We start from the raw sequence: 19,057 nt of genomic DNA, 5'->3' as shown, positions 1-19,057 counted from the left end.
CACTTGGACTTAAATTAAAAAAAATAAATAAATAAAATAAATAACATAAATAAATAAATACATAAATAAATAAATAAAAAGAGACAAAAAAAATTCTCTCTTCATCCTTGTATTTTGCCAGTTTCACTATGATATGTTGTTTGGAAGATCGATTCAAGTTACATCTGAAGGGAGTTTTCTGGGCCTCTTGGAATTTCTATGTCTATTTGCTTCCCCAGGTTGGGGAAGTTCTCAGCTATGATTTGTTCAAGTACACCTTCAGGCCCTTTCTTTCTCTCTTCTTCTTCTGTAATTCCTATGATATGGATATTGTTCCATTTGATTGAATCACTTGATTCTCTAATTCTCCCCTCATGATCCTGGATTTTTTTTATCTCTCTTTTTCTCAGCTTCCTCTTTTTTCCTAGTTTTATCTTCTAATTCACCTATTCTCCCCTCTGCCTCTTCAATCTGTGCTGTGGCCACCTCCATTTTATTTTTCACCTCATTTATAGCATTTTTTAATGCCTCATGACTATATTTTAGTTCCCTGATCTCTGTAGCAATGGATTTGCTACTGCCTTCTATGCCTTTTTCAAGCTAAGTGGTTAATCTTGTGACTATTATTATAAATTCTTGTTCAGTTATATTGCTTATATCTGTTTTGATCAATTCTTTAGCTGTCACTTCTTCTAGGAATTTCTTTTGAGGAGAATTCTTTCGTTTCATCATTTTGGCTAGTTTTATGTCCCTTATGGGTTTTAAAAGCTTGATATGTGCTCTGCACCTGTGAGCACTGCTATATTAAAGGGTAGTCATACACTGTCCAGGGCCTGGCCCTTCAGGAGGTGTTTTTTGAAGAGTGTTACTCGCTCTCTGTTGTTGTGACTTTGGTTATTTTATTTCCTTACTCATAGTGATGTTTTGGACCCTCTACCAGGTGTGCTTTGATTTGTTCCTTGAAGTAGCCCCGGAAAGGAAAACAAACAGACAAACAAACAGGAAACAAAAACACACAAACACACAGACAAATGAAACAAACAAACAAACAAACAAACAAAAAACAGCCCAAAAGCAAAAAACCAGAAACACCAGCTACAAGTAAAGGACAGGGTGGAGGCAGTGCTGATGGAAAAGCACATACAAAGAGAGAAATGACAGGGGTGGGGAAAAAGAAAAAAATAAACATTGACCAGGTAGAGAGACTAAATGGCTTAATCCTGAGAGAGAGAAAGGAAAATATAAAAGGAGGCGGGGAAAAAGAAACAACGATAAAGTTACCCAGACAGGGAAACTATATAGCTTGATTATTCCAGAGAGAAAGGAGAGGAAGAAGGAGGTGTAGAACATGTATCAAGAGAATGGGTTAAATATACCTGCTTAAACAAACCAACATCCAGAGTAACCAGCCTAGAGGAAGGAAGAGATAAGAAGGAGAAAAGGAAAGAGGAATATATACGTAAATAACAAGAATTGTCCTAGAATTAATCCAGGCCCTGATCTGGAAGAGGGGGCCAACTGGTTCCTAAGCATCTATCCTGCTCTAGTAGATACGCAGTGACCTGGCGCAGAGAGGCGTGGTCTGGTGTAGGCGGGTCCCGCCTCCACTGTGAACCCCTCAGACTGTTCCCTGAGGCCCTGCGTTGGTGGTGGTGGGGAGAAAAAGGCGACGCCCCAGTCTCTTCTCTAGTGACCCCATGGACACCGTTGGAGTCATCCTCACTGGGCCCCTGCTGCAGACAGGGAGGTCCGTCTGGCTCCCCCGACTCATGTCCGCTGTGCTTGGCTGGAATTCAAACTCCCACTCTGTGCGCTCCGGCACTGGGGAAGCGCCTCTCTATGCTGCCTGATTTGTGGCCCTGGCTGGTTTTGTCCTGTGCAGCATCACATTGGGGAGGTGACCGCTTTCTCCTACTGCGGATTGCGCCCCTTACCTACCACCGAACCCCGGGGGGGCTCCCCTCCTCCCCAGGTTGGCAAACTGGGCAGCAGGCCCCCGTCTGAACATAGCCCCACAGTTAGAGATGGGATCCCTCCCCTTCCCGGTCAGAGTTTTTTCTCTTCTCCAGATGCAGCCCTATACTTCCCCAGCTGCTCTTTCTCTTCCCTTTTTCTCTCCACGGAAGGGGATCCCTTCCCTCCGGGCCCACGCAGCCCCATTTTATCTCCCCCAACTCGCAATCAGCCATGCATAGCCTGTCAGGTTGTTCCGGTGTCTCCCTGTTACAGTCATTCTCTTTTCCTCCCAGACTCTCAGGGGTTCAAAATCCTTTGGCTTCAGCTCTTCTTGGTTTGAGAGATGCGGGAAGTATGGATCCCCCTACTTCTCTGCCATGTTGGCCCCTCCCTTAGATTATACTTCTTAATACGAGGAATTGCAAAGGCACTTTGAAAAGGTATAGATAGGGTCGCCTGGGTGGCTCAGTCGGTTAAGCGGCCGACTTCGGCTCAGGTCATGATCTCATGATCTCAGTGTCCCTGAGTTCGAGCCCCGCGTCGGGCTCTGTGCTGACAGCCTGGAGCCTACTTCAGATTCTGTGTCTCCCTCTCTCTGACCCTCCCCCGTTCATGCTCTGTCTGTCTCTGTCTCAAAAATAACTAAACGTTAAAAAAAAATAATAAAAAAAAAAGAAAATGTATGGATAGAGGGAAGGGAAAGGAATTGTGTCTATATTTTCAATATTATAAATGCCCAACATTCCTCAATTTGGGGAGGATATAGTTAAAAAGTTAAGATAATGGCTTCTGTTTGTTATTGGCAATGACAGAGTCACTGGTACTAGACTTGGTCTCCTTTGAAAAATAACTATAAAACTGGACAAATAGATGAAGCATAGTTTTTCACACATTGAAAAATAGGCTAATTGATTGACTGTCAGCTGTGGCAATAGAATCACTTTTATCATCCAAAAGCCTAACTCATGCTTGTTAACATCATAACATTAACCTTCATGATGCCATGAAAATGTAATTTCTGCCTTTCCTGAAGCAATACTATTAAGCTCATTATTCTTCATTTATTCTACAGATTAATATGACTTTTGCGCTTCCAATGAAGTCCAGAGCTTTCAGTTTGTTCCAGGTAATGGTATCATAATGCTTTTCTCCTAAAAAAGAACATCCTATATGGATTCCTCACATATACCTAAGCCTGAATCTTCATTTCTCAAATGTAGCACACTAACTGATTGGATTATGTAGTCACTTTCATACTGATTTGATTGCAAGCTTGGTGGAAACGTTCACTCTAACTTTTCAGCATTTTTGCTTTAGAAAAATTGAGAAAGAGGAGAATTTTATATTTGATACTATTCCATACCCTTTTAAGTACCAGCATTCTGAATGTTGACAACTGATTACTGTCTGGACCATTTCTGTCTCCATTCCTGGCTCTGGATATTTTAAAATCATTTTCTTAACAACAACAAAATCTACCAGTTCTTAATTTTGAGGAGAGTTGTTTTCAGCTTGCCATCACAGAATTAAAATATCCAATTCATGCTCATATCACTTGTCCTGGGGGATTGGATTCCATTTTAGTAGAAGAAAATTATTCAACAAAATGATTCTGTGATTAGTGAATATCAGCAATAGTAACCAGCTGATACGAGAGCTTCATGGTGTGGCCTTGAGATGACAAATGCCTGCCAACTTTGATCCTGCTTAGAATTAACTCTGGCTGTTAGAAAAAAAAATAAAACCCAAATATATGAAGAGGCATTATTCTGTTCCCCATAGAATGGAGCAAATAAACTCTACTTATTATTTAAATTATCTGCAGAAAAATTTAAAGATACATGTGATTCCTGTTCTGTTATGTTAATCTAATAATCTAAATGGTTTAAATAGTAAGGTTCAAGTTATGATTATTATTCTCTGACATGAGAAATATTGTTTAGGTAAACAAATATTTTTCACTTTTGTGAATTGCCTCAGGATTCAACCTATTTGGATATGTAGAAATGGAATTTATTTTATATCACCACTAGTGCATTAATAAAAATTGGAAATGTGTTTCTTTTATGGTAATACTATTGTGTGGATAATGTTCCTAGTAATAAATATTCTGTAGTGCTTTGATTCTTAAAGTTCTGGGTATTAGTGCCCAATAACATATTGACACTTTTATAGAATTGAAGCTGTTACTTGAGAATACTGAATAAATTTAATTAACATTTTTAATACCTAAAACTGCAAATACAAAGAGAATTTTTATAATTAATATTCTAGCACAACTTTCCTCATCAGAGAAAACTTGATGAGTATTTTTCTTTTTCTGTACATATTCATTCATAATTAATATAGAGCTTTAACTCGCTAATAAATTTACTCTAACCCTTGCCTTGAATAACTTTAATACAGGAAAAATATTTTTATACTTTAAGAAAATAATTGTTGTGATCCCACTATCTGAAGATCACAAGAGGATTGCTATGTTTTATGAACATTCAAATCCAGCATTTATTATAATGTGCATATTTTTGTTAGTTTTTAAATATCTTTAAAATACTTAAACAGGATCATAACGTTCTTTTTCAAAAAAAGAAAAGTAAAAATTCTAAAGTCTTATTAAAATTTGAGGTAGGAACAAAGAGGATAAGTAAAAGCAAACAGGAGGTATAAGAAAAAGCAAGATTAACAGGTGAGGTAAGCAATTGTTTGTGTGTGTGTGTGTGTGAGAGAGAGAGGGAGAGAGAGAGAGAGAGAGAGAGAGAGAGAGAGAGAGAGAGAGAGAGAGAGAGAGAAACAGAGAGAGAAGGGAAGAGAGAGTTTGTGTGCACATAACACCTTATGGATTATTCTATCCCCTTCTATGAAGCAGCATAAAAGAGGTGTAACAGAACTTCTGACTTCTGACATATTTTACTCCCAAATTTTCCAAAGAAAAATATTAAGCATGGCATTTCATAGATTTAAAAAAAGTAATTAATCATGCTGTCTTAGATACTGTCCAGAATCCCAATGATCACTCTATACAGAAAGAAGATAAAGACAAATGGAAACTGTCCAGTTTGTATCATATAATGTCTCCTTTTTCAAAGACTTTCTTTACCCTACAGCTTTCAGGTGAGAAATGTAAATTTCAGAATTTTTGTCACTAATTATTTCACAAATATAATTGGGAAAGCACTCTCTTCCCTCCTTAGATACTTCCATTTATTTTTATCATGAAGTTAAAATCTTGATATGTGTCTATTTTTCAAGAAAGATTGAAGTCTTTTTTTTTTTTTCAACGTTTTTTTTTTTTTTATTCATTTTTTTTTTTGGGACAGAGAGAGACAGAGCATGAACGGGGGAGGGGCAGAGAGAGAGGGAGACACAGAATCGGAAACAGGCTCCAGGCTCCGAGCCATCAGCCCAGAGCCTGACGCGGGGCTCGAACTCACGGACCGCGAGATCGTGACCTGGCTGAAGTCGAATCGGAAACAGGCTCCAGGCTCCGAGCCATCAGCCCAGAGCCTGACGCGGGGCTCGAACTCACGGACCGCGAGATCGTGACCTGGCTGAAGTCGGACGCTTAACCGACTGCGCCACCCAGGCGCCCCAAGAAAGATTGAAGTCTTAACATTAATAAAGAGATAAAGAATTTAAATATCATCAATTGCTATTATGTACATATTTATTAGTTAAATTTATTAAAGAATATTTGTGATTTTACCCTTATATGCTGAGAAACAGCTAACTAGTAGAGTCTTGCTTCAATTGGAAGGAATAGAAGGAAAATGTATTCCCCATAATAGGGAGTCTGTTCATTACATACTAAATTTACCTTGATTATCAATCTCAATGGCCAATTCTTTGATGTATAGCAACTGGTCAAAAATATGCTTACAGTTCTTCCTGTAGATTTTGGTAGCTATTACTCATTGGCTTAAAATAGAACAGAAGAAATACCAGTAATTTAACCTAAACAGCCATATCTTCAAACATTTGAGAAGTATTCCTTCCTTATTGAATAAATCTCTCAATTCTAAACCATTTGAATCAAAACAAAAAAGATTCAAATTTTAACTAAAAAAAAACTTTATAAGTGTAGCACATGTAAAGTTCTTAACTGTAATATCACTTAAGAGATCATTTTTCAATTGGAATAATTTTTTAACCTATATTTATTGTTGTTTATAATCTTTTTTAATGTTTGTTTATTTTTGAGAGAGAAAGGGGGACCAAGTGCGAGTGAGGGAGGGGCAGAGAGAGAAGGAGACACAGAATCCAAAGCAGGATCTGGGCTCTGAGCTGTCAGCACAGAACCCAACAAGGGACTCAAACTCACTCACGAGCTGTGAGATCATGACCTGAGCCAAAGTCAGATGCTTAACCAACTGAGCCACCCAGGTGCCCCTAACCTATATTTAAAAAATACATTTAACTTATATCATATGAATAGTGCAAGCGATTAAAATATTTTATTTTATAAGGCTATGGGGACATATCTGTGTGGGATTTGAGAATGTTTATCTGGAAATTTAATTACTCAATAGGGGGTGGTGAATTGCTCTTTTACTATGGTTACTGATGAAACAATATCTTCCTTATTAAATTTATTTCTTAAACCATTACAAATAATTGATCATGTTAGTTAGTTGTCATATCATCAGAACTATGATTCTTTCTTAATTTATGATAGAAATACTGTACAAAAGGGAAAATAACAACTGTAATGATGCTGTTTGTCATGGTAAAATATGGATCCAAATTCTAAGAGCAAATTATGTTTAATGCATCAAAGACTATTTCAGGCAGGTTATAACATTTTTACTCATTAGATGTTTGATGGGTTGGAAGTTTTCAATTGAAGTGAAACGCTTAAAAGCATAAAGTTGAACAAAAATCAAAATGGCTGCACAAATGCTTCAGCAAAGCTTTATTTTAAAGTAACCTTTTTCCTCTCTTCTGCAAAGCTCCCTTCCTCCCTTTGTAGCATTTTGCTCCCTTCGGTACCACCCCAAAGACGTGATCAACAAGTCTGGCAGTGCCTACATAATTCCTTTCAAAACTGTTATAGTCTCTAAGTCTAAAGTTCTCTTTTGGCCAGCAAAAGAGAGGGATGCAGGATGAAAAGCGAGAGATGGCTCATGTCCTGGAAAAGACAAGAGCCCCTAATAAGGATCCTTGCCCCATTTTCATTAGGATCAGAAGGTTTACAAATATGGCAATGGATGTGCACAAAGAGAGAATGAATCTGTGAACATTAACTTGTGGAAGTGAGGGAAAGGCGGTCTTGAAGATATTTGGGGTTAGGGGTTTGAGTTAATACAAAACAAAATCCTGGCACCAGGCAATCAGGTGGAAGGTTGTTTACAGCAGACATGAGGCACCACCTCCGTTTATCTTAGCTAGCCTAGGGGATGAGACAGGTAGGGCACATCACTTCAGAGTTAACAAGTCACCTTTCTTTTGTTAATTATCTCCACTCTGGGCAACTTCACCCACAGCGCAGTGCAGCGGTCTATAGCCCAATTTACCTGTTTACTTAACTTGGTCCTTCCCTCCTGGGAAAGCAGCTTTCTGCTATAGTACTAAATTGGAGGGCACTTCTGCCTTGAATACCTAATCTTGTTTATTTCATATACCTGTGTATTGAAACCTCCTATTCTTGGTGACTTTGCACCTCCTATTCTTGGTGACTTTGCCCCTCCCTACTCTATTCTGGGGGACCCAGCCCCCCTTAACTCTATTCTAGGGGTCTAAGCCCCCTTCTCTATCATTATTTGCCTAATCTACTTACCCAAACTTGGGCGTGAGCATCCTATGGCTTTGTACTTCTTTATGCCTTGTTAACCCATTGGTGTAACCCCAGGGGATTCCTAAGCTTATTCCCCACACAAAACCAGATAGATCCTGTATTTCTCTATAAAATACCCCAGACCCTTCCTCTGGGTGGGCTTGCAAAAGGCCTTAGCTTGCTGCAGCCTCCTTTGTCCAGCAAAGCAATAAAGCTCTTATTTTTCTTTATTTCAGACTGTCTTCATTTTTGTATTTTGGCTCTGAGGATGGAGTTCGGTTTTTGACAATACAAGCATGAAAAGAACTTAAGCCTGCAGAACTATGAAGAAGGAATGCATGATCATAAAATAGAAAACATATATTCGTTCGATGATAGTAAACATATATTAAGACATTTTCAATTTGTGTTTTCAGAAACTCACTGTGTGGTCACTGTGAGTAGGGTATAATGTGGTGTTTAACCCAAAACTTCCTTCCATAGGCCTGATGTCATTGGCAAAGGCTATTATTTCAAAATGTATATGGAAGTTTGATGATTTGAACTAAAGTACAGTTGGAAGATGCTCACTTTTTTTTTTCTAATGAGTCTTGACACATGCTAAATTAAAATAAAAAAAGAAATGTAAATGATTTATTTGTGAAAAACACATTAATATATTCAGTAAGGTTGTGACAGTTTTTAGACCTATTTAATTAATGACGGGATTTATTAAGTTGTTTCACTAAATGTTTCATTTCTTTTCCTATGGAGTTATGCTGGGGAAAGTAGGGAGAATAGTAATTTTTTTCTAGAAAACTTAAATGTTTTCCAGAAAAATCAATAGCCTCTATAGAAGTGCCCTTTCTAGTAAATTGAAAGCAGAAAATTAGATCAAATTATCTATGGAAGATATATCAAGATTAATGAAGGATAAAATCAATCAATCAAACTTATATTAGAAACAGCATTGGTCTAGTTGGGATGTGCCACTTGCCTGTTGGATTAACTTGGCGTTTTATTCATGCTCAAGTTATTGGAATATTACGATTTAATAAATTTATTAATTTAGTAATTATTAATAATTATTAGTTTTAATAATTAAGACATAATTTAGTGTAGATAAACTCTCCCTTTTTAGATATACAGTTTGATGAGTTTTTACAAATAAATACAATCCTGTAATCACCTTGTGATAATGTGATTTATAATAAATATAAATTTGGTCTTCCATTTGTGATATTGTGATTTATAATGAGAAATATAAACTTGGCCTTCCACTCCATTTCAGCACAGAGCTCCTAAAACTCTTGGTATTTCCTGTAGTAAGAGGACAGTTTGTCTTGTTATGTTAATGAGGTGATTTGGTGTGTTGGTTTCCAGGGGAACCAACCAAGTGATTAAAAGGTTAGAACTTTCAGTACCTCCTCAACCTCCAAGGAGGGGAGAGGGGCCGGAGGTTGAATCAGTCACCAAAGGCCAATGATTTAATTAATCATGACCCTGTAATGAATCTTCCGTAAAAACCTAAAAGGATAGGGTTCAGAGAATTTCCAGGCTGGTGAACACATGAAGATTTGGAGAGAGTGGATGGAAGTTCCTAGACTTTTCTCTGTACTTTGCCCTACCTGTCTTTTCCATCTGGCTGCTATTATGTTATATCTTTTTGTAATAAGCCAGTAATCTAGTAAGTGGAATGTTTCTCTGAGTTCTGTGAGCTACTCTGGCAAATTAATCAAACCTGAGAAAGTAGTCTTGGGACTTTCTGATCTATAACCAGTTGGTCAGAAGCACAGGTATCAACCTAGGCTGGTGAGTTGCAGCTGAAGTGTATGAACAGTTGTTTGGAGGGCAGTCTTGTGGGACTGAGCCCTTAACCTGAGGAATCCAATGTTATCTCCAAGTAGGTAGTATCAGAACTGAGTTGTAGTGTAAGATTCCCAGCAGGTGTCCTGAGAATTGCTCCTTGGTATGGGGGACCCCTCCCCTCACTGGAATTAGTACCAGAACATTTATATGCCATTAAAAAGGAATGTTTCTGGGGCACCTGGGTGGCTCAGTTGGTTAAGCATCCGGATTCGGTTCAGGTCATGATCTCACAGTTGGTGAGTTCAAGCCCTGCGTCTGGCTCTGTGCTGTCATCTTGGAGCCTGGAGCCTGCTTCAGATTCTGTGTCTCCCTCTCTGCCCTTCCCCCACTCACACTCTGTCTGTCTGTCTTTCTCTCAAAAATAAATAAAACATTTTAAAAAATTTAAAAAAAAGAAAGAAAGGACATTTCTATCACTCTCAAAAGGTTCCTTAATGCCTCTCTGTAGATAATCTCCTATCATTCCCAGTCTCTGGAAACTACTGATCTGATTTCTGGCTTTATGGTTCAGGCTTTCCCTGAATGTATATATATCGTACAATATATATTGCCTCCTGTGTCTCGTTTTTCTCTCCACGTAGGCTTTTGAGATTATACTATTGCATGTATCAGGAGTTTGTTCCCTTTTATTTTATGGATATGCAACAATTTATCTATTCACTGGTTTGAGAATCTTTGGATTGTTCCCAGTTTTGACCAATTACATGTAAAGTAGCTGTAAATATTCATATACAGGTCTAATTTTGGACATGTGCTTTTATTTCTCTTGGATAACTACATAGTGAGAATGCTGTGTCTAATGGAAATTGTATGTTTTACTTAATGAGAAACTTCTTGCAAAGGGACCATACCACTCTGCTTTCCTACCAGCAATATATGGCATTTCCATTTACTCCACATCCTTGCCAGCACTTTCTTTGCCATCCTCCTCTTTTTAAAAATTTGAGCCTTTCTCATAGGTATATGAAAGTATCTAATTATTGTTTTAATTTACATTCCCTTAATAAGTAATAATATGGAACACTTTTTCATTGCTAATTTGCCTTTCACCTCTCTAGTAAAGTGTCTCTTTAAATATTTTGACCACTTTTTTATTATGAGATTTTATTTTTTAGGACAGTTTTGGGCTTATCGCAAAACTGAGTAGAAAGTACAGAGAATTCCCTTATACTCTCTACCCCACACATACACAGCCTCCCCCATTGTCAATACCCATACCACAATGGTATGTTTGTGACAAAATGTGAACTACAATGACACATCATAATCACCTAAAGTACATAGTTTACGTTAGGATTCACTCTTCTTGTCATATTTTCTATGGGTTTGCCAAATGTATAGTGGCATTTATCAGCCATTATAGTGTCATACAGACCAGTAAAAGTCCTCTGGGCTTTTCATCTGTCTCTCCCATCTAAGCCCTAGCAACCACTGATACTTTGTTGTTTCCATAGTTTCCTCTTTTTTAGAATGTCATACAGTTGGGATCATACAGTATGTAGCTTTCTCAGATTGGCTTCTTTCACTTAGCAATACACATTTAAGTTTTTTTTTCCATGTCTTTTCATGACTTGATGGCTCATTTTTTTTTTTTTTTAAGTACTACGTAATATTCCAATGCCTGGATGTACCATAGTTAATCCAGTCACTACTAAAGGACATCCTAGGAAATGTTTCCTCCTTTTCTGTATCCTAGAAGATTTGTGATGATTTGGTCTTATTTCTTAAATCTCTGGTATAATCATCATCTATTCCTGGGGGTTTCTTCGTGGGTTGGTTGAATTATTCAATTTCTGTAACAGATATAAACTATGGAGATTACCTGATACTTGAGTAAGCTTTTGAAAAGCTTTATTCTGTTACTTTTTACTCTGTTTCCTTTTTTCTCTGGTTGCTTTCAAGATTGGATCTTTATTTATTTATTTTTATTTTTTTAGGAGTTTATGATGTGTTTAGGTACTTTTCATTTGTTTGTGTTTTTCACTTTTTTAAATAACCTGCTTGGAATTCTCTGAGATTCTTTAATCTTTGATTTATTGTCTTTCATTTTTTCTGAAAATTTCCCTTTATGATCTTTTCTAGTATTTCTTCTTCCCCTTTCTCTTTATTTCCTGCTATAAATCAAATCACACGCATGTTAGACCATTTGATATTGTTTCACAGCTCCTGGATACTCTCTCAGTCCTTTTTCTTTTTGTTCTTTTTTCTTTTTATGTTTCCTTTAGAATAGTTTATATCAACCTATTTTTAAGTTCACAAATTTCTTCCTCAGATATGTTAAGACCATCATAATAATTCTTCATCTTAGGTATCGTGGGTTTTGGGGGGGGGGGAATGCAGGCAATTTTATTTGACTCATTTTAATAATTTCCATCTTTCTGTTGAAATTCCTCATCTGTTCCGTGTGTGTTATTTACCTTTACCACTATACCCTTTAACACATTAAATGAAAGTTATAATTATAAAGCCTCTTACTGATAGTTTCAACATTTGTATAATTGTTCAGTCTGCTTTTGTTACTGTTTTGTCTCTGGACGATGGCTTTTTTTTTCTCCTAGTTTGTCTCACACTTTTTGAATGAATACTGAATATTGTCAATTGAAGAACAGTAAAGACTGAGGTGAAGAGTATTTATAGCTGGAAATGAATAAAACTTTTCTGTTACAATGGTAGTAAGTGAGTAATTAAGTTGGGTTTGGATTTTGTTGTTGATATATTGCCCTTTGAATTCCTTTAGGAATTCTCACTGTCTGAGCTATGTGATTAGGGTAAATTTGTGGTGTTAGAAGGTTTTCTCAGTTTTTCTGCTTTATTCTCAGTTTTTGCAATCTCTTGCACACCTGTCAAATCGTGAGTCTCTCTCCACACTTTTCCCTCTCTAATAGTGCTAGCCTTCAATTACTTATTACTTAATGCTAGGCTCCTGGTAGGGGCAGGAAGTGATTTTTTGCTTCTTCTGATGTAAGATCGATCTTAGGCAATACCTACGTGCGTAAGCATCAGGAAGGGGGCATTGTTATTATTCTTGATCTTCTTATCCCAATGAAAGGCATAGTCAGACTTATAGCTGGAAGTTCTTAAATGGGAGAGATACTTTATCCCCTACTTACTCCCAGCAATAGGACATCTCTGCTTTATATAGGCACAGGATTATGACCGATAAAGTTTCTTTTGTCCCTCTCACAGGGGCAGACAATCTTGATTCATCACTCTCCCAGAAGCAGTTATCTTTTCTTGGTTCCTGTGTCAAGAAAGAGTTTACTGGCATTGCCCCAAAAGCTGATGAATTCTGCCTCTATAAAAGTATTGAATCTGTATGTGGTCCCTAGTTACAACAGACTTTCTTGTAACTTAAAGCAGCTTAAAGCTTTTTTTCGTCCTAATGAGAAAGATCCAGGAGAGTGGGCTACATTTTGAGGTTGTTCCACACCACCATGCTTGTAGCAGTTACAAGGTTTATCTGGTGTCCTGTTCTGCCCTTGTTCTTTCCCATGAGCACCCTGTGCAGATGCATAGAAAAGAGCTTGAGTGAATGTAAATGCCTCTTGTATCTGCTACTCTGAGTTATTCTAAACTCTTACGCTATCCCACATTCAACCTTTAGTTCATTAAAATTTTTGCTGATTTCTTCTTACTTGCTACTATGGCAGCCAATTCTTTCTCTGTGCTCTGTGAAAGTGAAGGAGTTTTATATCCTGTTTCATATTAGAGGTGTTTGCCACTCCTTGGAACTTAGATTACTTTATTGTCTCACTACCTCATGTCTCTAATGGGTCAAGGGAAGTTTTATTTTTATAGAAAATACAGTATTTTTTTATTGTCAGGATCAGAGTAATGTTCTTCTTTAGCTTTCTACATCCTAAGCAGAAATGGAAATCTACAAAGCATTTAAAAAAGAAAACATGTTTACTGCTCAGGGATATATTTTCCTTCATCATAGAAGTTCAAAAGAGATATAGGAAATTCCTATTACGACACAAAACAGAATCTCTCCCCAGATATGACACACCAACCTACTGATTTGCAATCTGGCTAATATAAACATCTGCAAGTAGAAGAGGGGAAAAAAGGTCAAAAAATTACTTGGAAAACAGAAAATGGATTGCAACAGTGTAACAAACATTGCTCTTTCTGTATATAAAAAGGGAAATTGATGGTTATATAAATTTGGAATATTTGGGGTTGAACGCAGATTAATAATTTGCTTCCTAAAGGATTTCTCCATGTTTTTAATACATGAATGTATGCTATGGATCTCTTACAGAAGAAAAGTCTATCTAGCATTTTGCAATCTGATGTGGCCACTAAATCAGCTTTTTTTTCTTAACAGAACAAAACAAAGTGTTCCACAGAGCACAATGAAAGAAATGCTGGTTTAGGTATTTCTAAGGCAGCATAGGAATCTTAAAACTTTTTAATATTGTCTCATTTTTACAACTTAGAGGCTGTTGTGTCTAGTATTTCTGGGTTCAACTTGGTCTTGATGAATTTTTTTAAATGTGACAAAGCAGCAAAGTGTAAAGAAAGGTAGGAAACGAACGAAGTGTTTACAGTGTGATTAATTTTACATTAGCCAATTTTAGATACATTCTATGAGAGCTAATATAAGCTTTAGTTTTTTTTCCTCTCCCTGAATTCTTTTTAGTCATATAAACTATACTGCAAATAAGTCAAGTTAAATTTGGACAGAGATTCATATTTGGGCTTCTGTTTCTGAGACAATTTTTATTATCATCTTCCAAAGGACTCTTTCCAAAACACCTTCCATCTTTTGTATGTCAGATAACTCCTATCTGAATTGTAAGCAAAGAGACTGACTAAATGGGTGAAATAATATTATGAACAAACCACTTTGATACCTTAGTAATAATCCACTTATTTTGGACTGGGTCAAGATGTTATTGTCTTATACTACATGAGTAATATTCTATAATATTTATTTTTTTCCGTTTTATCCTTTCATTCATGCAGTAGTTAATTCATTTATTAATAATTATTTAAACTTCAGTTCACCACTAATTTGCAAGACCAATGAGGAATAAGGAATTTATTATATTTGGATCTATACTGATCAATGAAATTAATGAACTTAAATGTTTATAGAGTTTTATTACTACTTTGAAAACTCTAAAGTCAATGTGTGTGTGTCTCTGTGTGTGTGTGTAGATGATTGAATATTAACCAAACTTTTGTTTCTCCTTTTAGTTTTTCCTCATGATATCTGCTGCTACAAAAAAATATTTTCAACTAAAATGTATAGTTTATATTGCAGCACATTGGGTGCGCATGCATGCACGTGCGCGCGCGCTCGCGCAAACACACACACACACACATTTTGTATCTTTGTTACTTATGTGCCTAGAGAAATATGTTGCAAAAGAAACAGTTAATTTCAGAATTAAATGGTTAACCATGGTAAGATAATAAAATCTTATTTTTAAAGGTCAAATGATAATTGATATTCACTGTAGTTTGCATCATGCATTTCTTTGTGCTTTTGACCTATTTGTTAGACATTTGCCTGAACTGATATGCCACACCAGAATAATCGATCATAATTTAGTAGACAATTTCTACATTCCATGGCCAGTGCAATTCCTTAACTCAAGATATATAAAATATTTTTTTTCCCTTTAGGAAAGGAAAATAGTTAAATTAACCTCATTTTAGAAACCTTAATATTTACATCCAAAATTTGAGCCGCATAATAATATCGCCATGTTCTAATTACTCATTAACATCGGATTGAGTGGCATATTACTAAAGGTTGTTCTATTGATATTTAACTCCTAAATAACTGATGAAATCAGTTAAGATGCCAAGAAAGCAGATATTATAAAAACAGAATAATATTTATTATTCCTATGTATAAGTTTTAGAAGAAATAAAAATTCAGAAAATCAAGTTACCTAAAAAATTACTTAAAACATCAAGTTCATAGTCATTGTCATTTGACCAATATGGGCTAATAATACTCTGGTAAACTGTTAAGTCTTGAAACATTCCAAAAGTAAGCTGATTAAATCTACATCAAGCATGGCTGCCATCTTGTGGGGACAGGATATAATGTAGTGAGGGGCCAATCTCAAAATAAAGTGCCCCTGTTGGGCTGTAAGTTATCATTTGGCCTCTGTCCACCACTTGTTTGATTTTAATTAACATTCTACCTAAAATTCCATATCAACATCCAGAAAGAAGAGATAAGAAATCTAAACTAAAAGAGATGTCCTGATATATATAACTAATCTTTGCTCCTAAAAATTCAGAGTGAAATAGGGGCGCCTGGGTGGCGCAGTCGGTTAAGCGGCCGACTTCAGCCAGGTCACGATCTCGCGTCTGTGAGTTCGAGCCCCGCGTTGGGCTCTGTGCTGACAGCTCGGAGCCTGGAGCCTGTTTCCAATTCTGTGTCTCCTCTCTCTCTGCCCCTCCCCCGTTCATGCTCTGTGTCTCTCTGTCCCAAAAATAAATAAAAAACATTGAAAAAAAAAATTAAAAAAAAAAAATTCAGAGTGAAATAGGTGATTGGGATTAAAGAGTAGTACATTTGTCATTAGGAGCACTCAGTAATGTATAGAATTGTTGAATCACTATATTGTACACATGAAACTAATATAACATTGTATGTTAACTATCCTGGAATTAAAATAAAACTTAAAAAGTTCAATATCGTGGGTAACGTATGGATAGTGGAAAAAGCTTTGAAATTCAAAGTTTTGACTTGAATTAATGTTAATAATAGGTAAGTTTGGTAAAGTTCTAATATTAACAAAAAAAACCCCTTATCAATCAATCTAGTTGCAAATTTTGGTTGGAATGTATATCTAATTAAGAAGAAAACATGACATTGCTCTGACAGGGCAGCCTTACAGATTTAGGGAAAGTATTGAAATGGAGGAATGGATTAAGAGTTTAATGTAGAAGAAAAGAAGGACGGAAGGAAGGAAGGAAGGAGGGTGGAAGGAAGGAAGGAAGGAAATATCACCTGTTATCAAGGATAAGATTTGCACCAGTGACACAGATAACATAATTTGACAGAGTAGAAAGTGGTGGGTCACTGCAAGGTTGCCCCTCCCCCAAAAGGACGTGGTATACCCAATATGAATATATTATGTAGAAATGTGTGATTTAATGATTTTCTTGAAGCATATTTAAAAGTCAAAAAATGTGTTTTCTAAGTTCAAGTCTTTCAACAAATGTCATTACAACTTCTGTGATTCAATTTCCCATTCTCTTCTAGAAAACCAAACCAGGCATTCAATAAGAGAGGCCCTAAAGTCACATTGAGCTCTGAACTTTGACATGCTTAGCATAAAACTTGCCTTTTCAGCCCCTCAAACAAAAAGAAGTTGGTTTTTACTTCTGCAAATGAACATCTTAATTATAAAACAGCCATAATTTGTTATTGCCTTTATATGCAGGTGGTCAGTCACTGCTCTCTCATAGTTTTCCTTTCATATTCATGTTAATTAAAGTTGTAATATACTTAGAATCACTTGTGTGACTAATCATTTGTAATACTAATGATACAATTGTAGCAAATTAGAAAAAATGATCAAAATGCATTACATTCTACTTTTTCTATGACGTTCTTTTCAAAGCTAACTTTTCTCTCTAATTTTCACATAAGCTGTTCCATAAATTTAGTTTTATAGCAAAACAAATCTCTTGAGTCATTGAATATTATTGAGGTTCTTTAAAATTGACTAATGTAAGTTGCAACTGCCGTTGTAACATGGAGTGAGCAGCTGATTTTTAAACTTTAGACATTGGTATTCTTAGTACTTGTTTAAAGTGAAAATGAAGGAATTATATATTGCAAAGATTTCCATTATGTTTTCCTCTTTATACACAGTACATTGCAGGTGATTAAAGGAGCCTGCATATCCCCTCCAAAAATGAAAATTAATATTTCTCCCCAAATCCAAAATCTGTTCTTCCATAAAAAAATAATCACTATTCCTTACGTCTTAAAGCTGCTCAGATTAGCTACCAGTTCTTGAAATTATAGTTGTCTCCCCTTTTCCAAAGGGGATATATTCGAAAACCCACCGTGGATACCAAAAACCATGGCTAGTACTGAACCCTATATATACTAGGTTTATTGCTATCATATACCTACAATAAAGCTTAGTTGATACATTAGGCACAGTGACAGATTAACAACAATAACTAATAATAAAATAGAACAATTATAACAATATACTGTAATAGATGGTATATGAATGTGGTCCCTCTCTCTCTCTCTCTCTCTCTCTCTTTATGCTGTTCTCACCCTTTTTCTAATGATGACATAATATGATAAAACGCCTATGTGGTAACAGGAGGCGATGTGAATGGTACAAACACTGTGGTGTAGTGTTAGGCTGCTATTGATCTTCTGATGCTACAAAAGGACAATCATCTGCTTCCAGATCATGGTTGACTGTGGGTAACTGAGACTGTGGAAAGTGAAACTGTGGATAAGGGGGGATTACTGTATTGATGTTCATAACACAACTAATGCCTCAATTGAATTGTGTCCACATAGGAAGAATAAATATGTGACTCATGGTTCCCTTACATTTTTATTCCAAAATTAATTACTGGTGAAAACTTTAGTGAATGGAACCTGTTTTTTTTCAAATATACTAGAATGTCACAAAGTTTTGAATTTCCATGCAACAAGCCATTTCTATATGACAATGCTTGAATTAAAGCCAAGTACCTTTAATTAGACTAATAGTCTTCATAAAAAAGCCCAAATGGAATTGCAAGTCCTGAATTTCTTATTTTTCCCCCTCTTGAATGTAACATTTAACTTACACAATAAAGGACTTTGTATCCAGCTAACTAAGTAAACTAATTTTGTATACCTCTTATTATATCACAATATGAAATTTTCTAAAATAGTAGGAAATATGGTTAACATGTAATTTAAAAAATGTCTTCAAACTCATATTTCATACAAAAACCACTTTAGGACTCATTGCATACAGAAATTATATCGACAGTCAAAAAATTGATTGATATTCTTAAATTTAAAATCGGTAAGCCACTGCTATGCTTAAACTCTGCATTAACTTTGTGTTACTTTTGGAAAGCTGCATCTCATGGTACTATTATCTCTTCTGAATGTCAGGAATGGGCATTTTGATGACTTTATGGTTCTTGTGATGTGTCACTCAGACTCTGAAATGTTTGAGTACTGTAATAGTGCTGAAGTATGGCTACCTATTAGAGTCCTAGTCAGAGGATTTAAAACATATTGGTCAGGCCCCAAACCCCAGAGATTCTGATTAAATTAGCCTGAAGTACCTTTTTGAAAAGCTTTCCAGGTTATTCCAAAGTAAAGTTGCCTTTAAAAACCAATAAATGGGAGGATTTGGGAATAATGACAATGTTTGGCTGATACCCTAGAATGGATTTTCAAGACAGAAGATAATATGAATTGACTGTATTTAGTTATCTCCAGGAATGACATTTATTACAGGACTGAGTCAGTTAATGTTTTGAAGTTCCTCCTTG

This window comes from Neofelis nebulosa, chromosome 3, assembly GCF_028018385.1.
Source record: "Neofelis nebulosa isolate mNeoNeb1 chromosome 3, mNeoNeb1.pri, whole genome shotgun sequence".
Lineage (NCBI taxonomy): Eukaryota > Metazoa > Chordata > Mammalia > Carnivora > Felidae > Neofelis > Neofelis nebulosa.
Note: the sequence above shows the minus strand (reverse complement) of the source record.